Here is a 23929-nt window from a genome sequence, read left to right on the forward strand (position 1 = left end):
CCTACAGGGCCTTTGTGGGTGCCTGCTAAGTGGACTAAACCTGTTTTTGATGCAGCCTCTGGTGGATCGCCTTACGGAGGAGGACAAGGAACGACTGGGGAAGAAACTGCTTCTAGTCCTACGACCACTACTGTTTCAATTGAAGGGGTACTCGGAAGCGGTGGACAGAGCACTGACACGTCACTACCGGACAGCCCAGGAGTTGATTGGTTTTATTGACTCATTATCAACTTTTCATTTAACAGATCCAGCGAAACTACATTACCTTGACTGTCAAAATCCACATTGTGCTGCCTGGATAGCTCTACGTTGTGGGGGTTGTAAAAGAACTTTTTGGATAGAACAATCATTATTACGGGATTTGTGGCGTCATACTTGTGAACACGAGCATACGTGGGGAAAAAGCTGGCAAGATGAATTAAGGAGACAAACGGGGCAAAACGCATATATAGCCTTAAATCTTTATGAGTCTCCTGAACAGAAGGTTCTTGCTTATTATCGATGGGAAATACAATGTATTGTAAATAGAATTAAGGTTCAAAGTAAATCACGTATAGTTTCTATAAGGTGTAGGAAATTAGTGCCTTTAACACAGCATTCAGTTGTAGGACCCTTCCAAGGGGATCCTGATAGAGCATTAGATTGCTGCGTTGATAAGTTGCAAAAATTAAGTTTGAAAGTGGCAGGACCAGTGAAATTAGGAGCAGCAAGATTGAAGATAGATAAGAAGAAGAAGGCAAAAAGGGGAACGGTCTCATTTGAATAGGGGTATCAGTGATTGCTAATTAATTTTCTATGATTAGAACAATTTTGCTGTTGTGGGACCCTCGGGAGGATATAGTTGTTGAGGAGGATAACGAACAAGAACTACGATTACGAAATAAGATACACCTTGTGTTAAAGAAAGACCTTGAGCTGTTAGCCTCATATAGTAAAAAGGCTGAAGAGGCTTTGCGATCACCACCATTGAATTGGTTGCTTTGGGTTGAAGATACACAATTTTATACTGGTCCATACTTACATTCGCTTCCTCGTTATGTTTGCAAAAAGGATAAAGATAAATGCTATGCATGGGTAGCTTTGCATTGTGCAGATTGTAATCAGGTTTATTGGTATTCACAGAAGTCATTGGGATATTTATGGTGTACATCTTGTTTTGGAAAGTGGATTCGAAATCATATCTGGGTTAGAGCTCTTGAACAAAGTACTGGCCTGCCAGGATGGACAGGATTACAGCTCTTTGAGAGTGCAGAACAAGTGGTTATAGCATATCTTAGGTGGAAGTTACAGGAAAACCTTAGAATATTTGAAATTACTAAAGCCTCACGCATCATAGCAGCTCGCTGCAAAGCTGATTTGCCTTCAAACTTACCTCGTGCTATACTTGTGAGCAAGGATGCTGATTTAGAATTAGATCAGTATATTCAAGAATTGACTCAGCCTTACAATAGACAATCTAGCAAACCAGGGAAAAGACAGCGAAGAAAGGAAAAACAACGTAAGCAGAGGGAAGAAAAGGAGAAGCAAAGCAAGCAGAAAGAAAAATGAGGTTTGTTTTTGTAATACTGCTCAATGCTGTAGCAAGTGAAGCAGTAGGAGTAACACACTTTAGTCAACCAAGGGAAAATTTATGGGTAACACTTGCTAATCAAACTAACCAATCATCACTTTGTCTTAGCCTTGGAGGAGTCACTAACCCATTTCGAACATGCCTGGTGGGACTTCCGGTGTGGTCTCCTGGAGAATTTTGTAGTTTGATAAACAATCAAACCTTATGTATGTCTAACATGTCAAACATCACATTGCCAGTGCAACAGGGGTATACTGCAGGTCAGAGTGATGGCTATCGTCAATGCTTACTAATCCAATCACTTAACACCTCTTTGCACTCTCCTCCTGAGGAATTGGATCTTTTTGGAAGTACAAATGCCAGCATATCTAACACTACAGCTGGTGGATGGTTTAGCTTCAAACTTTCGGGTGCTCAGAATTTAAACCAACCTAAAGAAACATGGGCCACCCTAGATTCATCCCTGAATGTGAGTGAATTCTCTCCACAGCATTACAGTCAATGTAACAGCACAAATATCACAGCACCAATGAAATTACCCACAGGAATATTTTTGATTTGTGGAGACAGGGCGTGGAATGGTATACCAGCTAAACCACAAGGTGGACCCTGTTTTATGGGAAAATTGTCACTGTTTCATCCTAATGTGTCCTTGCTAATGCAGCTGAGTCAAAATTCAAACAGGAGAAAACATAGCATACATGACTTAGACTGCAGCAAGATAGGAGATCCACGATTTTGGGGCACATTCAAACAGGTGGTGGTTTCAACTATCTTACCAGGAGGATCTGCCAATAAAGCCATGAATTTAGCAAAACAACTAGGATGCTGGGCAAAGAATGAGCTGAACAAGACATCACAAATTCTAGACATGCTAACTGCAGATGTGCAAAGTGTTAACCATGCTGTTTTGCAAAATAGAGCTGCTGTAGATTTTTTGCTCTTAGCACAAGGGCATGGATGTGAAGAGTTCGAGGGAATGTGTTGCATGAATCTGTCTGATCATTCAGTGTCCATTCACACTAAGATAAAAGAGTTACAACAGGGACTTCACAAACTTAAGGAAGAAGACGGTTTAGGAATTGACGAATGGCTTAAAGGCCTGGGACTCGGACCGTGGCTGAGGAACCTTGTGATCTATGCTATAGGATTGCTGGGTGTAATTTTACTGTTTTTGCTTATCTTGCCTTGTATCTTTAACTGTATCCAAAACATGGTCAGCCGTACAATAGCAAAAACATGGCAAACTAATCTCCTTGCACAAGAAGAAAACGGGGGAAATGTGGAGAGCATTATTAATAATTGGTTAGCTGAGAAAGGCCACACTGACATAATGCCACTGGTTAAACTGCAGGAGAAAAGTCAGCAGTCAGCAAGCTAAAAGGAAGAGTCAGCAGCGACCTTGCTGCAACATGAGGATAGGGAGTTGAGATTAGTCCTGAATACATCCTAAGAATATGTAGAAAGTATCAAAAGTAGAACCATAGGAATGTAGAAGTAGGCGTAGGTGCTGATATGTAAGCTGACCAATCCTGAGCTCAATTTTTGCAATATGTATGAAGCTCATTATTAACTGTATTTAACCCGCCGTACTGATCAATAAAATTGAGCCTGTGATGATCAAAATGATGTCCTGGTTCCCTTCCGTCGACACTCCTCTCTCAGTTGTAACCCTTATGGGGTCGATATTTATTCTTCCCCTATTTCTTTCTCCAGCCCAAACTTCTTTGTTGATTTTTTTTTCTTCATCCTCTTGGCTTAATTTCAAAACTCTAGCTGTCATTTTCTTATTTTCTGATATAACTCTTACTCTTAATTGCACTTGTAAGACTCTTCCCAATAAATTGCTACCTGCCCCTGGGACCAATAACACATCTCCCACCTAAATTTTAGTTTGTTCCCTCAATTACCACATCTTTAATGACCAGAAATGTAAAACTTCCTCTTTTTGCCCCTGTTACTTTCACTATATGTTTGCTCACACTATAACCTTTTGGAACGTTTAACAGGCAGGTTTTCTCTGCCCCTGTGTCTATAACAAATTCCAATTCTTCTTCTTGGGGACCCACTTTTAAAGTTATCACAGGCTCCTGATGGTATTTGTTCCCCCCCAAAAAAATTAAAGCCTATGACTTTTTTTTTTTTTTTTTTTTTTTTTTTTAATGGGCCCATTTCTTTAAAGATTTTCAGATCTTCTGCTTACTTAGGACCATTTTCCTTTTTCTCTAAAGTTTGTTTATCTATTTAGTTGGAGTTTTTTCTTTCCCCTCTAAAAGCTGTCTCTCAAAAATCTTTTGTTTTCACATTTCGCCTTTGATATGCTGTCTCATTTATTCTCTTGGTTATGTAATTACAATAACTGTTCATGTGTTTACTCCCCTCCTCATTATTTTAACCCCATTCAGGAGGTACAGTTGGCATTTTGTCTTCTCTGGGGGTCCCTGCAGATTATCTTTTTCTTAAGCTTTTATTTCAGTTGCTCTGATTAATTGCTTTTCTTCCTGAGAAAAATATTATTTTCATTACCAACCACATCTGTTCTCAAGTATACATGTTTGGACCTAAAAGTTGGTCTAATTGTTCAGCTATGCCTATGGGATTCTCCAAATATCTCTTTTATTTATTTCTTAAAATTTCAGACCTCAGACAAAGTCAAAGAAGCATTTACAAACTCTGATCCATCACCCCCCTTTGAGAACCTCTCTTAATGGAAATAGACCAATCTCTTTATCCCATTCTTTTTGGATTTTTATCTTCTACAGCCTTTCTCACGTATTTTTAGGAAGAATCAGGAGAGGGCTTTCTTCTAACTGATTTTTTAGTGTTTCAATAAAGTGATTCCTTTAGAGAGTTTCCTTAAGCAGCCGGAGCTGTGGTTACCAAGGGAATGGAGCTCAGGGCAGGACGGGGAGGCTCGGCACAGCTCAGGGTCTGGGGGCTCCAGAGGCGGGGTCTGCAGCCGGGATGGCCCGAGGGGATCGGCCCAGCTCAGGGTCTGGGGGCTCCAAAGGCGGGGTCTGCAGCCGGGATGGCCCGAGGGGATCGGCACAGCTCAGGGTCTGGGGGCTCCAGAGGCGGGGTCTGTGGCTGGGATGGCCCGAGGGGATCGGCACAGCTCAGGGTCTGGGTGCTCCAGAGGCGGGGTCTGTGGCTGGGATCGCCCGAGGGGATCGGCACAGCTCAGGGTCTGGGGGCTCCAGAGGCGGGGTCTGTGGTTGGGATCGCCCGAGGGGATCGGCACAGCTCAGGGTCTGGGGGCTCCAAAGGCGGGGTCTGTGGCTGGGATGGCCCGAGGGGATCGGCACAGCTCAGGGTCTGGGGGCTCCAGAGGCGGGGTCTGTGGCTGGGATCGCCCGAGGGGCTGTTCCTGTGCAGACCGAGCTGGAGCGGGGATCGCCCTCACTCGGCTCACGGGGGCTGATCCGGCAGAGACAAAGCCGGGACTGACCCCGGCTGCAGCGGCGGGAGCCGACAGAGTCAGGGCAGCCGGGGATGGGACAGACGGGACCCCCTCGGTGCGATCAGCGCGGTGACCACGGTGCACACGGCAGGACAGACCCCCACCCCCGGCAAGAACGCGGGCCAGGCGGCCGGACCGGGACAGACGGACCGGGACAGACGGACCGGGACAGACGGACTGTGCCGGAGCCGGCACAGGGGCTGGGAGGGCTGGTGCGAACGAGTGGGGGAACGAACGGGAATGGATGAGGTAATTTGTTCTCAGCTCTGTACTTTCCCCGTTTTGCTTTTTGGATGCTTTGAAATGGTCGACGAGCTAACTGACGACCTTCTCATATTGTTTTTCTCATCACCCTTTTATTTATCTTTTGGCAAATTATACATGTTTCAGGTACTTGTTTTTTTACTCTAAAAGTCTCAATGCACCCATAGTTCTTTTAAAAAAATGATCACACCTAGCCTGTGTATCCCACCGGGCTTTTTGATACACGTCCTCTGCTATTCCCTCGTAAGCGTTTTATTATCTAATTGTCTTCCATATTAAGATGTTTCTATTTCCCCAATTTATCTTGTTCGCCACAATCTTGTTTTAATTCCCCCCCCCCTTTTTTTTTCTTCTTTTGGAGTTAATATTAACTCTTTCAGCTCTATTTTCTGCTGCATCTTTAGCTTCTTGATCTGCCAGTTATTTATTTTATTTCTTCTTATTTCTAGGTCTTTACCTTTTGGTGTCCTTTAATATGTACTATTGCTATCTCTCTTAGGTAATTGTAATGCCTCTAAAACCTCGAAAATAAGTTTCTCATGTACTAATCTTTTTCTTCTTTAATTAAGCAATCTCCCTTTTAAAATTTTTCTTAAGGTATGTGCTACTCTAAAGGCATACCTTGAATCAATATATAACTCTTTTGTGTTAAATTTTCTAATGCTGTTTTTAAGTATATAATTCACAAGTTTGCATGTTTTTTCTCATCAACTTCTGCATACCCTGTATTTTGCAAGGAGTTGTATTTCTGTTTGTTAACATAACTCCCAAAGTGCTGTCTTGGGGTATTTCTGTTGGTATTTTTTTTCTGCTTTTCTTTTCCTGTATCCACCTTACTGAATTTCTGTCTCATTTTTCAGTTTTCTATCTATTCGTCCCCTGCTTCTGTTTTTCACTTTTTACTAACAACTTAAATACCACTTTTCTTTCAACTACTTACACCCAAAAAAACCCCTTTTTCTCACACTGCTTTTCAATACAATCCAACTCCCTCCAAGGAGATATGGTAAGGCTTAAAATGCACAATCGACATTACCTATACTTTCATTCGTCTACATTCACTCACTTTTATTTCTCATTCACTTTCACACATTCCTTCACACTCTCAAGACACAAAGTGGATCCTTATTGCTGGGAAATCACAGGTCCTTGTGGCCCCCTCTTTCGCTTTGGGGTTTACCTCCAGGTCTCAGTGTCACCAGGCCCCCTAGAAGGGCCCTGACTCTGGCTGCCTCTGGTGCCCGTTCCCCTGTGAGGCTGTCTGCGTGTCTTTCACACTCTTCAGCTACGGCCCCTCACACGCCCAGGGAACGCTAGCTTGGTTCGCAGGTCACTCGCTCCTCTTGGGCCCAGAAGCCCCCACCCAGCCGGGAGCTGCAGCCTGGTGTGCAGGTCACTCGCTCTTTCCACACCTCCCCCTTCCCACCTGCCCAGGAAGTTGAGGCTGGCTCTGTGTGTGTGTCACTCTCACACACCACAAAACAACAATAAGGTACCTTTTACTTTCACATCGCCTATTACAAGTTTAGGTGTTACTGGCCAGTCCCGGTGCTATTGGATATCCCTCAACCCAGCTGTGTTATCCAACCCCAAATGCTCTTGGGCAATTTTTCCCTCAATCCTGTCGTGTTGTCCAACCCCAGATGCTCTCGGGTAATTTTCCTTCAATCCAGCTGTGTTGTTCAACCTCAGATGCTCTTGGGCATTTTCTGTCCCTCAACCCAGCGGTGTGGTACAACTACAGATGCTCTTTGGCATTTAATTTGTTCTGCTGTGTTGTCCAACCCTGGATGTTCTTGGGCATTTTTTTATCCCCCAATCTAGCTGTGTTGTCCCACCCTGAGTGTTCCCGGGCATATCCTCACTCGGACAGAATTCTGCTCAACCCTGCTCTTGGATGCTCTTGGAATATAAATCCCTCAACCCAGCAGGTTTTAGGAGCCCCTCCTGTCCTGTTTCCTAGTGGATTGGGCTAGGAAACCTTGCTCCCCACCACCGAGGGGTCCAACCCCTCCCTGAGACCCAGTCCCAGTCACCCCCGGGGATTCTTTCACTCTCTTATGAGTCGCTTTGTCTCTTTACTGGCCGCTTTTCCAGCGAAAAGTCGGAAACGCAGCGTGGGAGACTCCGCACTCACTTGGCAGGTCTGGGACAACCAGCCCGCCTCTCATTCACACACATTCATCCCCCCGTACCTGCCCCCCGAGAAATACTTACCAATCCTTTTTCCTTCCCGGGTTCTTCGTGCGCACTACTACTCTTAGGGGGCAAATTACAGCAGTTGTAGGGACCCTTTTCCCGTTCTCTTTGTTTTATTGTCTCCTTTTGTCCACAGATCGTAACCTGCGTCTGTCGGTCACTTCAGGGGAAGCAGAGCGAGGCTGCCAAAGAGGGCAGGGCGCGCCTTCCCCACTCTGACTCTCCCAAAGCACCGGCAGCGAGGAGTTAGTAACCATCCTCTGCTACCAAATTGTGAAAAACGCCAATCACTTGTTTTTAAAATTTTTAAAGTTTAATAGTAATAAGATGGTTATATAGTAACACAATTAGAGTAATAACAATTTGGACAAATTGAATTAAGACAATATGAGACAATAAAAACAAAGAGTTATGGACGTCCAGGTACCTTTTTCTGGGCATCACGGCCCAAAAAAGGACCCCTGGTAACAAAGGATTAACCCTTAAAAACAACAGCCCGTTGCATATTCATACACTTCATACATGATGCATAAATTCCATTCAAACACAGGATTCTGTCTGACCAGTGTCAACTTCTTCCCTCTAATCCTAATAGCACCTCCAAGGTGGGAAGAAGTTTGTTTCTTCTGATAAGAAGGCCATAAATTCTTTTTCTCTGAAAGATCTAGGTGTCCTGTGGCTGCAAGTTATCTCGCTGCAAGTCCTTTCTTTTAAACAAAGCATCTTACATAGCATAGTTCTATTTTAACAATTTTTATAACCTAAAACTATATTTAACACAGTACTTAAGAAAATTAATACAGCATTGCTTTCTAATACAACACATATAATATTCATTTTAATATTTGTGAAAAGCCAATCATAAAATACATGCATTTTTCACACCCCATTCCTGGACATCAGGGCTCTCTGCTCCCCTTTTCCCGGCCATCCCATGGCTCCCAGCCTCCAGACTGGCCATTGGCTTGACCCTGGGATGCCCTGGAATGCCTTGGTCCCCCATTCCTGCCTTTCCCAGTCCCCAGCCCCAGCTGTGTGCAAAACCAGAGACCCCCTGAACTCCTCGTTCTCGAGCATCCCTGCTGTCCCCACCCTTGTCCCCCCTTTTTGGGAAACCCTGGACTCCCCTTTCCTGGGCTCAAGGACCCCCTGGAACTCCCTTCTACCTCTCCATGTCCCTGCCCCTGTCTCCTGTCCCTCAGCTGTCCCCTGTCCCTCGGCTCTGTGGGGCCCAGGGTGGCAGCAGGAGCCAGGGCAGCCCTGGGGGAGAACAACCCTGAGCCCCAGCCGGGCCAGTTCCCCCAGTTCCCCCCAGGTCATTCCCAGCATGGGCCCTGTGGCTCCCAGTCACCCCCAGGATGGTCCCAGTCACTTCCAGTTACACTCAGTGTGATCCCAGTATCATCCCAGTCACTCCCAGTATGATCCCAGGTGTTCCCATTCCGCCCTACTATAGTTCCAGACACTCCCAGTATGGTTCCAGTCCTTCCCAGTATGATTCCAGGATGAACCCAGTCACTCTCAGTACAGTGCCATTTGCCCCCAGTATGGTCCCAGTCACTCCAAGTCACCCAGTAGGATTCCAGTCACGCCCAGTAGGATTCCAGTCAATCCCAGATACTCCCAGTATTATTCCAGTGACTTCCTTTATGGTTCTTTTGTGATTCCAGTCACTCCTGGTCTCTCCCAGTACATCCCAGTTGTCCCTAATGTGTTTCCACTCACTCCCAGTTGCTCCCAGTAGCTTCCGGTATGATTCCATTTGCTCACAGCCACTCCCAGTCACCTCCAGCATGATTCCTGTCATTTCCTGTATATCCCAGTTGCCCCAACATGGTCCCAATTGCCCTCAGCCTGCCCCTAGTCACTTCCAGTATGATTCCAGAAGGATCCCAGTCACCCTCAGTGTGGTGCCAGTTGCTCCCAGTATGATCCCATTGGTCCCCAGCATGTCCCCATTTCCTCCCAGTGTGATCCCAGTTGCCTCTAGCACAGACCCAGTCCCTCCCAGTATGATCCTACTCTGATGCCATGATGATCCCAGTTGCTCCCAGCTTGGTCCTAGCTGCTCCCAGTTGCTCCCAGTCTGATCCCAGTTGTTCCCAGTGGCCCCTGTGTTATGTTTGGGAATGGGAGGAAATGTAGGGAAGTGATGCAAAGTTTTTTGTGTATCTGACAGTCTGTTGAGCTGCTGAAAAGCTAGACACGCTTTTGTGAAACACACATGGTAAAGACCAAAAAATTCAGAAACTTTTCTTTTCTTTGTTGGTCGGCAGGGAGGTGCTGGGTTTCGGTTTGGGCTTCAGCTCTGTGTCTGGGCTGGGCTGGGCCGTCTTGCTGCAGGCTGGGCTTCTTTTCTATTTCCTGGGCTGCTTGCTGGCTTCTCTCTCCATGGGCTCTGGTTTGGCCGGGCTGGGCTTCAGCAGCTGCCGGGCAAGGAGACAGGGGAGGCTGCGGAGCTTTAGCCAGAGCAGGGCTGGCTGTGGCTGCGAAGATCTCGCTGTCAGGCTGCTGCTTCTTCTTCTTAGCCTGGCTGAGACCAGAGACTTCTGTGGCTGGTGTAGAAAACTAAACACTAACTACAAAGCTGATCTGAACACAACTGAGCCACAGCTTTCTGTTAGTAGTTATTGGTGGGTTAGGTAGGCTTCAGGCGTGATGTTAACTTTTTCAGTGCTTCAGTCTTCTTCTGAGTGAGAGAAAAGAACAACATGCACGTATATTAAAAACAAGATGAAGATATTAAAGGTAATAAAGAAGAAGGTAAGTAAGTCCCAGATGGGAGGGGGAGAAGATGCTTTGTTTTTAGAGCTGAAATCCTCTTGTAAGCTATAAAGAAAAGACTCTTTTCCCTTATAACACATAAAACTATAAGGAAATGAAAGTGTTTGAATTGATATTAGGTAAAGGCTTCTATGTTAAAGTAAGCAGATGTTGAAATAGCTGTAATCTCATGAGAAGTTTGTACAAAGAAAGAGCACAGTCTTGTGCTTCTAAAAATGAAGATCTGTGCTCCCAGAGATGAAGATGATTTTAGAGATAGATAATGAGAACTTTTGCCTTTGAACAGCTCATCTTTAAAACAATACCCCATCAATCAACATAGCCCATCTCCAAGCTGTGGGAAGGTTTGTAGAAATAAGAAAGATTTTACGATAGCAAGGTTCCCCTGGCAGTTGTTATTCATGACAAAATTGAGAACCACGAGAAAACTGTTTTTTTCCTTTTGTAGAAAAGTCTCCATAACTTTATCAAGAGGGACTTCTCTCCCTAAGTGAACTAAAAAAAGACTCTTTGAGAGGTAGTAAACTGACTAGAAATCTTAAGTTTAGTTTCTTTACATTGTCAGTGAGAAAGAAAAAGTTGTGGGGAGAAGTATTCTAAAAAGTTTGCTTTGATTCTTACTACCTTTTTTTTTCTTTTTACTTACTATTATTAAAATTTTTCTTTCTACCCTTTTAAAGTTTTGAGCCTGCTTTACCTTTCTCCTAATCCTATCTCACAACCAAAAATAAGTGTATTAGTAATTAACCAACACCAAACCCACCACATTCTTTAGTGCATTAGCCAAAAAAAATCTCAAAATTAAAGAGATCTTATATTAGCAAACCAAAACCACAACACCCTAGCACAGACCCAGTCACTCCCAGTATGACCCCAGTAGGAATCCACTGTGATCCCAGTCTTCCCAGTTGCCCCCAATGTAGACTCAGTGACTCCAGTCACTCTCAGTGTGTTCCCAGTCATCCCCAGTATGGTTGCAGTCACTCCCAGTATATCCCAGTGGGTCCCACTGTGATCCCTTTTGCCCCAGTTCTGGCCCTGCTGAGTCCCAGTGTGCTCTGATCCTGCTCCCAGTGGGTCCCAGTGCTGGGCACGGTGAATCCCAGGGTGTCCTGGTGTATCCTGGAGTATCCTGGAGTGTCTTGGTATGTCCCGGTGTATCCCAGTATATCCCAGTGTGTCCCAGTGTATCCCAGTGTGTCCCAGTGTGTCCCAGTGTGTCCCAGTTTATCCTGGTGTATCCCAGTGTATCCTGCCTGGTATATCCCGGTGTCCCAGTCCATCCCAGCCTGTCCCAGTCCATCCCGGTCCGTTCCCTTCACTGGGAGTGACTGGGATCATACTGGTGGAAAGTGGAATCTTACTGGGCCAAGTGGATGTGACTGGGAATGACTGTGAGTATGCTGAAGGCAACTGGGATATACTGGGAGTGTCTGTAACCATGCTGGGGGTGTCTGGGAACACACCGAGAGTCCCAGCAGGTCCAAGGACACCGTGGTGGCACTATGGAACCTCATGGAACCAAGGGGATCATTGTGGCACCACTGGAGCCCATGGAACCAAGCGGCCTTGGTGACACAGCGGGGCTTCATGGACTCAGAGACCATTATGGTTCTGTGGGGCCTGATGGAACCATGGAGACCATTGGGACCCTTCAGGGCCTCGTGTCACCAAGGGGGCATTATGGCACCTCAGGGACACATGGAAGCAAGGGACCATTGGGTCTCATGGAACTGAGGGAACATGGAACAGGCCTGGCTGGCTTGGCCTCCCAGGGGCCACTGGACAGCTCTGGCTGATGTTGGAATGTCAAAGGCTGCCTTTCATCAGCTCCTGGAGCACTGCGGCTCTGTGCTTTCCTTGCTAGGAAAGGAACTGTCAATCTCTTCTAATTACTCATGGCCAGAACTGGGATTTCAACTCCAGATTTTTCCCATAGGAATATTGCCAGGACAAGTGTGGCAGGCAGTGTTTTCAGGAGAGTCACCTCCCATCTGTCCCCAAAACACTGGGGAAGGCTCCGTGCTTTCCTCCCTATGAGAAAGAACTGTCCTACTTCTCCAGGCATGCATGGCTGAGATTGGTCTTCCACCTCCAGAATTCCCTAAATCCAAAGACTGCTCCCAAAAAAAATCTGCCATTCCTGACAAGTCTGGCTGGCCTTGGCCTAGTGAGACTCTCACCTGCCTTCCAAACACTGAGGCTCTGTGCTTTCCTTCCTATGGAACAAAACTGTCCTTCTCAGCCAGGTGCCCACGGCCACAACTGGGATTTCACTTCCAGCATTCCCTGTTGTGACAGACTGGAGGAGATTGTTGGCTCTAAACATTTTGTGTGGGAGGGAGGAAGGGGCAGGTCCAGCCTTGCCCTGCCCTGGAGCCCCAATCCCCCCAGAGCCTCTATCCCAGCCCAGCAGTGGCTGCCAGTCCCTGGCACAGCACAGGCAATGCTCCACAGCCACCTCTGCAGCCCCAGCCCAGCTCCTGAGGGACCAAATGAGCCCAAGGCCCACCTGGGGGAAGGGCCCAGAGAGACCAAGGGGTATTGAAGGCTGACCACAAGGCAAGCACACATCTTGACCCTACCTCCTGTTGTAATTTCTATCTGAACACTGCTGGAATCCAGGAGTTGGTAACTCTGTGTGTGCTCCTCTGTATCTTTTCAGCCAACAAAGCCAAGGGAAGGCACAGTTCCATCAAATGCAAAAGTCATTCCTCTGCTGGATATTAAATCCACTTTCCACAGCAGACAGCCTCAGAGCAATGGAAAGCACCTTCTGTGCCCAGCACAGATCCCAAGGTCCCCCCAAACCCTTCCTGCCCCAATTCTGCCCAGATTTGCTCTTTGCACACACGAGTCACACACTGAAGTCAGGAGCTCCCTCCATGCCCAGAGGGAGGAAAAGAGAGAAAGGGGATGAAGAGCTCTCCTGTGCAGAGCCAAGGTCCAAGTGCTCTGGGATGTCCCAGCAGCATCTGACATGTCCACCATCCCCCAGAGATTTCCGCACAGGAACAGTTTTAGACAAAGGCAAAAGAAAAGGCAATTCTGTGAGATATAAACACAATTAAGATGTTGACTAATATGATATTTATTTCAGCTTCAGAAAGATTGGGCAATTCCCTGAAGCTCAAAGCATGAAACCAGTCAGCTGAAGGGCACTTGAATGACCAGAAAGCACCGGGAGGAGTGCTGAGGGTTTTTTGGAGGACAATGGACATATGTAACATGTTCACAATCCAGCCTTCATAGAACCTGAGTGAGGTCACCATGCCCTTGAAGGACACAAAAGAAGGAGAACACGCTCAGCAGCAGACGGTTCAGGATGCAAAGGCAGACAAGAAAACCACAGCGAGATGCATGAAGAAGAAAGACTAACTAAAATTAACTGAAATATCAAAATGCGTGCGTAAAAAGGATTTAACCAATCATGTATCAGCTTGAGGTGTGAACAATAGAGAACAGTATAAATATGGCTTGCTTTTTGTAATAAATTGGTTTCCCTTATCATATTAATCATGGTGTGATGTCCCATTAATGATCCTCTGCACCTGGGGACCAGAAATGCATGCAAGCCTCCACCGCAAGAGACATTATGAATTCAAAAAACATGGCCATTAACTGCTTTATACCAACACAGAGTAATGGCAACCAAAATGCAGTCAGAACAGGGTTTTTTCCACTCTCTCTCAAGCCCCACACGTTGGGCACCAAATTTTGTCCTGGTTTAGGGCAAATTTGGGAGAAAACCTCCAAAGGGGCTCCTCCAGAAAGCAAACGCACATTGCCCCTCCCCACAACTGGGTCACGAAGGATTCCCTGGAGAGAAGTGGAAAGAACCTGTTTATTTAACAGGCAAAGCACCCCCAGCACACAAAATGAACAATACCAGGTGACAACACTCTTTCACCACTCTGAAAAAGATGACAAATTCAGAAAGTCTCTCTTGGGAGTGGTCGCTCTGTTATCAGTCCCTCTGGTGCTGGGGCAGCTGCTGCAGCCACAAGGTGCAAACTCTCAGTGTTTCCAAGGTCCCAGTCCGGAGCAGGTTTGAGTGGTTCCAAAAAAGAGAAAGGAAAAACAGTCCAGGGAAAAATTCGGAGTGCTTAGCTAAACTAATTAATGAGCAGAAACAAAAGCAAGAGCAAAGCAAAAAGCCAAGCAAAAAGCAAAAGCAGCACCATGCACTGCCCTGTCTCTGTGTCCCGCCAGCCGTGGGGGAGCGGCTGATAACAAAACCAAAACAAAACTTCGCTCTTCAGAGCCAGTCTTGAAGGCACAGAACATAATATCCAGCATAAACAGAACACATGGATGGGGATACAGGCATCATAACGTCACCATAGACAGTCCTGCACCCAAAATTCTGTCCTGCACCCACTGCTGCATCCTCAGTCCTGTCCTGCACCACGAGCCCCGTCCTGTACCCAAATTCTGTACTGTCCCATACCCCAAACTCAAAGCTGCCCCCAAACCCCAACCCCACCCCTCATTTATCACCACATTCCTGTTCCACACCTTCTCTTCAACTCCTCCCCCTCTCCCACCCCTGTCCCACCCCCAAATTTATCCCATGTCCCTGATCCCCTCCCTGTTCCCTCCCCAACCCAGCCCTTCCCCGCAGGCCAAGTGGGCGGCAGCAGCAGTGGCAGCTGGTGGGGGCCGGTGGAGTTGGAGGAGCTGCAGCCCCTGAGCCTCCTCACCCTGGACACGCTCCAGAAGTGCATCTTCAGCTATGAGACCCACGGCCAGGAGTGATTGACACCTGTCCCCACTGATCATCTGTAAGAGACACTCTGAGGTTTCCCTCAGCTGCCTCACGACCGCTGTGACGGAGACTGAAGCCCCCTCCCAAGGGCTGAGACTGAGACCCCTATAACTCTAACACAGGGGGCTGGCCGAACTGAAGCCAGATGTTTGCCAAGTGTTGCCTGCAGGTGTGTTCCCTGGACCAAGAAAACAATTGGTCTCACTCACTGCTGAGAACATGGACTGTCTGTAAACTCACCTGTTCCCTCTCGGTGCTTTCAATAGACTTACCTGCTCCCCCCCTTGGTGGAGGACTATAACAGAACCAAGACTTTGAGATTCTCCCTGACGTGACAAGACGGATCTATTGGCTGGACCACAAGGGTTTCATCTCTCCACTGGCAGCTATTCCTCCCCTCTTTCTCTCTCTCTCTCTCTCTCTCTCTCCTTTATTCTCCTTTCTAATCCTTCCATCACATCTGCTGTGGGCACTCAACAAGAGGTGCATTTGTTTTGATTAATACCAAAATCCCCTTCCGTGTTGCTTTTGCACTCAGATCAGTTAACAAACCATCATGACCCTCGCTTGTACGAGCGGATCATGACACCATCCTGGTGGCCCTACCATTGTCCCTGCTGGCCATCCTGGTGGCTGTGCTGGCTCTGCCATGGTCCCCACTGGCCATCCTGTCCAATCACTGTCCCTGCTGGCCATTCTGGTGGCCCCAATGGTCCTGCTATCATCCATGCTGGTGGCCACAGTGTCCCCACATCGTCCCTGGTACAGGCAGCCCAGCGAGTACATCCTGCTGCTCACCAAGGTGGGGCTGGGGTGGTGGCCATGGGGCATGAAAGTGGTCAAGAGAGTGGTGGTGGCCATGGAAGGATTGACCATAGAGGCCAGTAGGATGCTGGTGGCCATGGGAGGCTTGGACATAGACTGGTGGCTACAGGGGAACAGTGGTGGCCATGGGCAGCATTGACCATAGAGCTGGTGGCCAGTGGGATGGTGGTGCCATAGGGTGGTGGCCATGGATGGGATTTGGCCCCAGGTGGCCCACAGACTGGTGGCCCCAGTGGCCCGTGGCTCATCTTGCCTCTGCAGGACGAGAATGGCCGCACCCTGTCGGACGAGGACATCGCGGCTGAGGCTGACACCTTCATGTTTGAGGGTGAGCACGAGCTCCCAGGTGCCACTGGGGAGGAGCCACTCCAGTGTCCCCTCACTCACCCAGTGTCCCCACAGGCCATGACACCACGGCCAGTGGCCTGGCATGGCTCTTCTACAACCTGGCCGGCCATCCTGAGCACCAGGAGCGATGCCGCCAGCAGGTACAGGAGCTCCTGGCTGGCCGGGACACTGCAGACATTGAATGGTGAGATGTCCCCAGGGCCACCCCGGTCATGTGGCTTGGGGACACGATGCCACCCCCGCTTGTCCCCAGGGACGACCTGTCCCAGCTGCCCTTCACCACCATATGCATCAAGGAGAGCCTGCGGCTGCACCCTCCTGTCACTGCTGTGTCCTGGCGCTGCACCGAGGACATCCCCCTGTGTGATGGCTGTGTCATCCCCAAGGGTATGGCATGGCCAGGGTGTCCCCAGTGTCACCACCCATCCTCATCTGCTGTCCCTAAAGTGGCCATTCCCATCCCAGCAGGGGTCATCTGCCTGATGAGCATCTATGGGACCCACCACAACCCAGACCTCTGGCCCAAGCGTGAGGTAGGGCCACCCTATGAGGTGTCCCTGTCACCATGGTGGTGACAGCTGTGTCCCCTCGGTGTGACTGTGTTGGTGTCACCCCAGGTGTTCAGTCCTCTGAGGTTCAGTCTGGAAAACAGCAAGGAACGGTCCCCGTCGTCCTTCATCCCCTTCTCTGCTGGCCCCAGGTGTGCTGGAGTGGGGACAGCAGTGTCCCCAAATGTCACCCCTGTCCCTGGCTGGGTTCACAGTGGGGTGACAATGGGGAGGAGCAGGGAATAAATGGCAGCATGAAAGGGACAGTATCATGGTGGTGGTGGGGATGTGTTGTCCTTGGCCATGGGACACCCCATGGCATGGACATGTCAACCCATGGACTTGTCTCTAGGCCACTTGTGTCACCATCCATGGCCATGTCCCCCATTTCCTCATCCATGGCCATAGAGCCCCATGTCACCATCTCTATCTGTGACACCTCCCATGCCCAATATTGCCATCCACAGCCATGTCCTTGTCCCCATCCCCACCACATCCCCACCCAGGTCCTTGTCCCCATCCCCACCACATCCCCACCCAGGTCCTTGTCCCCATCCCCACCATATCCCCACCCACGTCCTTGTCCCCATCCCTACCATGTCCCCATCCAAGTCCCACAATGTCACCATCCATGTCTTAGTTGAATGTCTTTATATTTACCCCAATGTTGGGTGAAGCATAATGAAAAATGAAAGAAAATAAAGGCCAAAATAAAAGCATTTATGTGTGCATGCTGGCTGAGTATCCGTGTGCCTGGGCAGGTAGAAAGGACCTTTTCTAGAAAGATTTCCACTCCATTGTCTCCAAAATCCTGGGTTTTGCCCCAGTCAATCACCATTTGGCTGTGGAAGATGCTGGTGGGCCAGAGAGAATTAGAATCATGGAATGATTCAGGTTGGAAAAGACCTCCAACACCATTTGGAATTCTGGATGCCACTCGAAGCAATGACTGGATGCAAAAGGTGAGACTGTTTTGGGGTCGAAAGTAAAAAACTGTGCTGTCCACTATGAAATTCTGATGTCTGTTTGCATCCCAATGGATTTTTCTCTGGCCGTGTCCAAGTGCCCAAGGAGAGCCAGGAAGATGTGGGGACCACCAGCCAGGCGTCTTCCCAACATGGATCACCAGGATCATGGATGACCAAGTCTCCGCCCAGCGAGGGTCACTGTGGACCATCCAGTGGGGGTCCCCAATGGGCGATGGAGTTGAAGCAGCACTCAAAGCTCTTCCTGTCACTGTAGGACACAAAACAACACGAGCGCACACACTGCTGCTCTCAAGGGGAAGAAAAGGGAAGTTTATTTCCTGACTCCAACATTTACAGTTTTCTAAAAGCGACCGTGGATTGGAGGGTGAAAGTGCCACCTCTCCAATGACACTGGACAAACTAACAGTCCATCATATTTTTCTTCTTCTATAAAAGAATGCCAAACAAGAAGTTATTTACAGAAAGCGTTTGAGAAAGTTTGCTACAAGAATGTAAACATTAGAAGGCTCAGAAAATCTTTAAAAATCAAGGCAACACTCTTCCTGCACACAGGGCACTTGTTGGGCATCCCTTACTGCTGCCTCCCTTGGTGTTGGGTCACAGCAGAGTTCTGGGAGAAGTTCTTCCCACACTTGGGACACTGTCAGGGCCTCTCCCCAGTGTGGATCCACTGGTGGGTGACGAGAGTGCAGTTTTTCTAAAAGCCCTTCCTGCAGTCAGGGCAGCAGAAGGGCCTCTATTCTGTGTGAATCTGCTGATGCTTGAGGAGACGGTATCGGCTCTGAAACCTCTCCCCACACTCAGAACACTCATCGGATCTCTCCCCAGTGTGGATTCTCTGGTGGGCAATCAGCCTAGAGTTCTGCCTGAAGCATTTCCCACATTCCCCACACCTGTAAGGCCTCTCCCTGGTGTGGATTGTCTGGTGCAGAATCAGCCTAGTGCTCTGACTGAAGCTTTTCCCACATTCCCCACACCTGTAAGGCCTCTCCCCAGTGTGGATCCTCTGGTGGACACTCAGGCCGGAGGGGTCGATGAAGCTTTTCCCACATTCCCTGCACTTATAGGGCCTCTCCCCAGTGTGGATCCTCTGGTGGGCATTCAGATGGCAGCTCTGCCTAAAGCTTTTCCCACATTCCCTGCACTTGTAGGGCCTCTCCCCAGTGTGGATCCTCTGGTGGGCATTCAGATGGCAGCTCTGCCTAAAGCTTTTCCCACATTCCCTGCACTTATAGGGCCTCTCCCCAGTGTGGATCCTCTGGTGGGCATTCAGATGGCAGCTCTGCCTAAAGCTTTTCCCACATTCCCTGCACTTGTAGGGCCTCTCCCCAGTGTGGATCCTCTGGTGCAGAATCAGGCTGGAGTTCTCAATGAAGCTCTTCCCACACTCTGAGCACGTGTAGGGGCACTCCCCAGTGTGCATTGTCTGGTGGATGATCAGGCGGGAGCTGTCACGGAAGCCCTTCCCACACTCCCCACACACAAAGGGTCGTATCCCAGTGTGGATCATCTGGTGGAGTTTCAAGCTGGAGCTCCTCCTGAAGCCCTTCCCACATTCTCCACATTTATAGGGCCGTTCATTGGTGTGGATCCTCTGGTGGGCGATCAGGTTGGAGTTGATCCTGAAGCTCTTCCCACATTCCCCACACTTGTGGGGCCGTTCATTGGTGTGGATCCTCTGGTGGACAGTCAGGTGGGAGCTGATCCTGAAGCTCTTCCCACATTCCCTACACTCATAGGGCCGTTCCCCGGTGTGGGTCCTCTGGTGGATGAGCAGGTGGTCGCTCCTGCCGAAACTCTTCCCACATTCCAAGCACTGGTGGAGCTTCTTGCCCTCATCAAGCTGCTCATGGACCACCACTTCAGCGCTCTGGCCAGATCTCTGGCTGCCTTCCAGGCACAGGCTGAGTCTCTCCTCCTCGGAGCACCCTGGGCTGGGTTTGCAGCCCCTCCTCTTGAGGGATCTCCGGGGCTTTTCCTCCCCAGTGGATTCCTGTGCCCTGGAGCCGCTCAAAATGGCCTCTTCCACCAGGTTCTGCTGTGAGGATTTGTCCTCCCTGGTCTCCATCCTCAGCTCCTTCCCTGGGGGAGGAAGGACAAGGAGAGGCTGGGATTTGCCTCCGTGCCACAGGGAAGGGGAAGGAGATCCCCCAGAGCATCCCTGGCTGGACAGCATCAGCAGTGGGGCTGTGCTGCAGCTGGGGCCGTGCTGGGCTGGGAGACGGAGCAGGACAGAGGGGAAAAGGGGCACTGACTTCCTTCTCACCTGCCTCAGTGCCCTGGGACATCTTCCTCTTCCTCACAGCCTTCTCCATCCAGATGAGGTTTGGGAATGGGAAATCCTGATTTGGGGGAAAAACAAGATGTGAGTGCATTGCCTTCGGAGGTCCCACTGGCCAAGTCCATCTCTAGAAGTCACCGGACGTCTGGTGGCCAGAAATACCTCCAAAAATCAAGGAGTCCAAAAACCTCTCCCAGGAGTTCCCTGTTTCCAGTGTCCTCACTTTGGGCTTATGGGGGTCCCTCTCCTCAGAGCTGCTGGGGGGGCTGTGGGGCCTGGGCATTCCCCCTCTCCCGGGTCCTGCTTACAGAGGCTGAGGGTCTTTTGGGGGTCCCAGGGGTGAAATTATGATGCTCGTATCCCCATTTGTCTGAAATAAGCTTTGCACCTTTAACACTGGTTCTGAGAGCAGAGAGGGAGGAAGAAGAAGCACGGAGTTTGTTTTCAGAACCTCTCTCACTCCTCCACATTCCTGCTCCTCTCTTGTCTGCAGATGGACAGACAGTGGGACAGAGCCCTCCTTTGCTGTTAGTCAGTTTGAGCTAGCAGAGGAAGAGAAGCTCCCTGGACTGTGGTTTTTGGTTTATCCTTTTCTTTGGACCTGTCTAAACCTGCTCTGGATTGAACACCCAGAAGAGCACCAGGTGCTCACACCTGTGCCCCACCGGGGCTGGGCCACGGCATTTCCAGCACCAGAGAGACTGATAAGAGACTGATAAGAGACTGAGCAAGCCATGCTACAGCTCACGGAGGGACTTTGTGAGTTTGTCATCTCTTTTGGAGCAGCAAGAGATTTTATTGTTTAATACTGTTCATTTTTGGGGCTGGTGAGTGCTTTGCCTGTTCAATAAACAGTTTTTTTCCACTTCTCTCAAAGAAAATACTTTTCCAGAACCAGCTGGAGGAGGGGCCACTTGACTTTGCTCTTCTACAGGAAACACCTTTAGAGTTTTTCCTCCCAAAATTGCCCTAAGCCAGGACATTGGCTTTGAAGGTCCCACTGGCCAAGTCCATCTCTAGAAGTCACTGAGTGTCTGGTGGCCAGAAATACCTCCAAAAATCAGGAATTCCAAAAACCTCTCCCAGGAGTGCCTCGTTTCCAGTGTCCTTATTTTGGGTTTATGGGGGTCCCTCTTCTCACAGCTGATGGGGGGCCTGTGGGTCCTGGGCATTCCCCCTCTCCCGGGTCCTGCTCAGGCATGCTGAGGGGGTTTTGGGGGTCCCAGGGCTCACCCTCCCCTGATTCTGTGGAAATTGTTTTTGTGACACGTGCCAATTGGGAATGGAATCAGCAAATGCTTCTATCTGCTGTGTCCAAAACAAGACACAAAGAAAGGTTTTGAAACTTTCTGACCAAATAGACAAATAAAGCATCAAAATCAAAGAAGTATAGTAGAGCAAAAGAGATGAGGCAGCAAGACGACTGATGCTTAGAATAAAATAGAGGAAGTTGGGGTAAAGCTAAGAGATATTGTAACAAAGCAATTAAAAGCTTATGTATAATAAAAAGCTTGATGCACTTGACAAATCATGTAGCAGACACCAGTGCAAGGCCTCCCTCCAGACAATCACAAGAAGGATAGCAATCAATGACCACCTAGAAATATTGTGAAATTACTGCTCCCAGCTTATTGATATTTGCTAATTTGGACTAACCAAGCATATTGGAAAATGCTTTGTAGGCTTAAAAACAGTATATATAATTTACTGAACTGTGTGTGCTATGAGTGGAGCCACCCAGCCACCCAGCGCTGCGTGCTTGCTTTAAAATAAAAGGTATAGAAGTAAAATTCACATTCGCTATTGAAATTTTACATCAGGTGTTCCAGGGTCCCCTTTCTCCAGCATCCCCCCACTCTAGGCACTCAGCGCTTCCCCTGCTCCCCTTTGCACTCCTGAGAGATCCAAAAGTACCCCCTTCATCAAATAAATTAAAAATACCTCTCTCAGCGACACCAAAATATATTTGGGACTCAACTCCTGTGAAAAACGCCAATCACTTGTTTTTAAAATTTTAAAAGTTTAATAGTAATAAAATGGTTCTAAAAACAGTAATACAATTAGAGTAATAATAATTTGGACAATTTGAATTAGGACAATACGAGACAACAAATACAAAGAATTATGGATGTCCGGGTACCTTTTTCTGGGCAGCACGAGCCTGAAAAAGGGCACCGGTTAACAAAGATTAACCCTTAAAAACAATAACCCGTTGCACATTCATACACCTCATACATGATGCATAAATTCCATTCAAACACAGGATTCTGTCTGGCCATCATCAACTTCTTCCTTCTAATCCTAACAGCCCCTTTGAGGCGGGAAGAAGTTCGTTTCTTCTGGTAAGAGAGCAAAAAATTCTTTTTTCTGAAAGATTCAGGTGTCCTGTGGCTGCTATCTGATGCGAGTGCCTCATTCCTTTCTTTAAAAAAACCTCACTGACATAGTTCTTCTTTTAACTACAAAAGTTACCTTTTAATTACAAGACTACATTTATTATTAAACTGTTAATACAGCACTACTAATCAATACACCAAAATACATATGGTAAATGTGAAAATGCCTGTATTTTATGATTGGCTTCTCGCAAATATTAAATGAATATTATATGTGTTGTGTTAGAAAGTAATGCTGTATTAATTCTCTTAAGTACCATGTTAAATATAGTTTTAGGTTATAAAAATTGTTAAAATAGAAACGATGCCACGTAGGATACTTTTTTAAAGAAAGGACTTCCAGCGAGATAGCAGCCACAGGACACCTGAATCTTTCAGAGAAAAATAATTTATTGCTCTCTTACCAGAAGAAACGAACTTCTTCCTGCCTCGAAGGTGCTGTTAGGATTCAGAGGAAGAAGCTGACACTGACCAGACAGAATCCTGTGTTTGAATGGAATTTATGCATCATGTATGAAGTGCATGAATATGCAATGGGCTATTGTTTTTAAGGGTTAATCTTTGTTAGCGGGGGTCCTTTTTCGGGCTCATGCTGCCCAGAAAAAGGTACCCAGAGGTCCGTAACTCTTTGTATTTGTTGTCTCGTATTGTCCTAATTCAAATTGTCCAAATTATTATTACTCTAATTGTATTACTATTTTTAGAACCATTTTATTACTACTAAACTTTTACAATTTTTCACACACCATAAGCACACGTACCTTTGCTTAAAACAATGCTTGCTTATTTCGAATACAATACCTGCTTGTAAGCCTTAAAACACAACACACAGAGCTCCATTCTTAAGCTTTAACCTTCCTAATATCTTGCTAGATAAACTTTCTGCAGCTTAGAGAGCTATTCAGACAAGCATTAATACACAGGCCATTGTTCTATTTGCCCTTGCTTTTTCTACAGTTTAAACAATTTTTCTGATGATCTATCTCATGGCTGCGCTCTACTCACAGTTCTGCTGTCTCTGAGGCCTGCCTTTTGCAGCTTTCCCAAACCCCTCTGATTTTATGGATTCCCACAGTAAATATCTGCATAGAGCCATATAATACGCACTTTTCATAACTCCGGAATCGGCATGGTCCAAATCCCAGCCAAATCCCCCTCTTCCCCCCAAAAACCCTCCCGGAGCTGCCGCTTCCCCTCGGCGCTCACCTGCGGGACGCGGGGCAATGCGATGCTGCCGGGCCCAGCCGAGCTGCGGGCTCGCCGTGGAACCCCGCAATGCTCCTTCCCCGGCTGCTGCTCCTCCTCGGGCTGCTCCCTCCGTGCTGCTCCTGTTCCTGCTCCTCCCCTTCCCCTCTCCCTGCCCTTCCTCCCGCTCCAAGCCCGGATCCCCCTTTCGCCCCTCCTCTGTCCCACAGCCGCAGCGGCGCCGGCTCTGGGGTGTTGGAGAAGATGAAACAGGAAAGCCTTACAAATATGATTGTCTGGCAAAAGATTTTG

General features: G+C 48.0%; 1 pseudogene; it reads right to left on the reverse strand.

Moving 5' to 3' along the window:
- Positions 1 to 23546, reverse strand: part of LOC134432890 (zinc finger protein 850-like) — a 66331-nt pseudogene extending 42785 nt beyond the window's left edge.
- Between the last annotated feature and the right edge of the window lie 383 nt (positions 23547 to 23929).

This window comes from Melospiza melodia (genome assembly GCF_035770615.1).
Source record: "Melospiza melodia melodia isolate bMelMel2 chromosome 7 unlocalized genomic scaffold, bMelMel2.pri SUPER_7_unloc_1, whole genome shotgun sequence".
NCBI lineage: Eukaryota > Metazoa > Chordata > Aves > Passeriformes > Passerellidae > Melospiza > Melospiza melodia.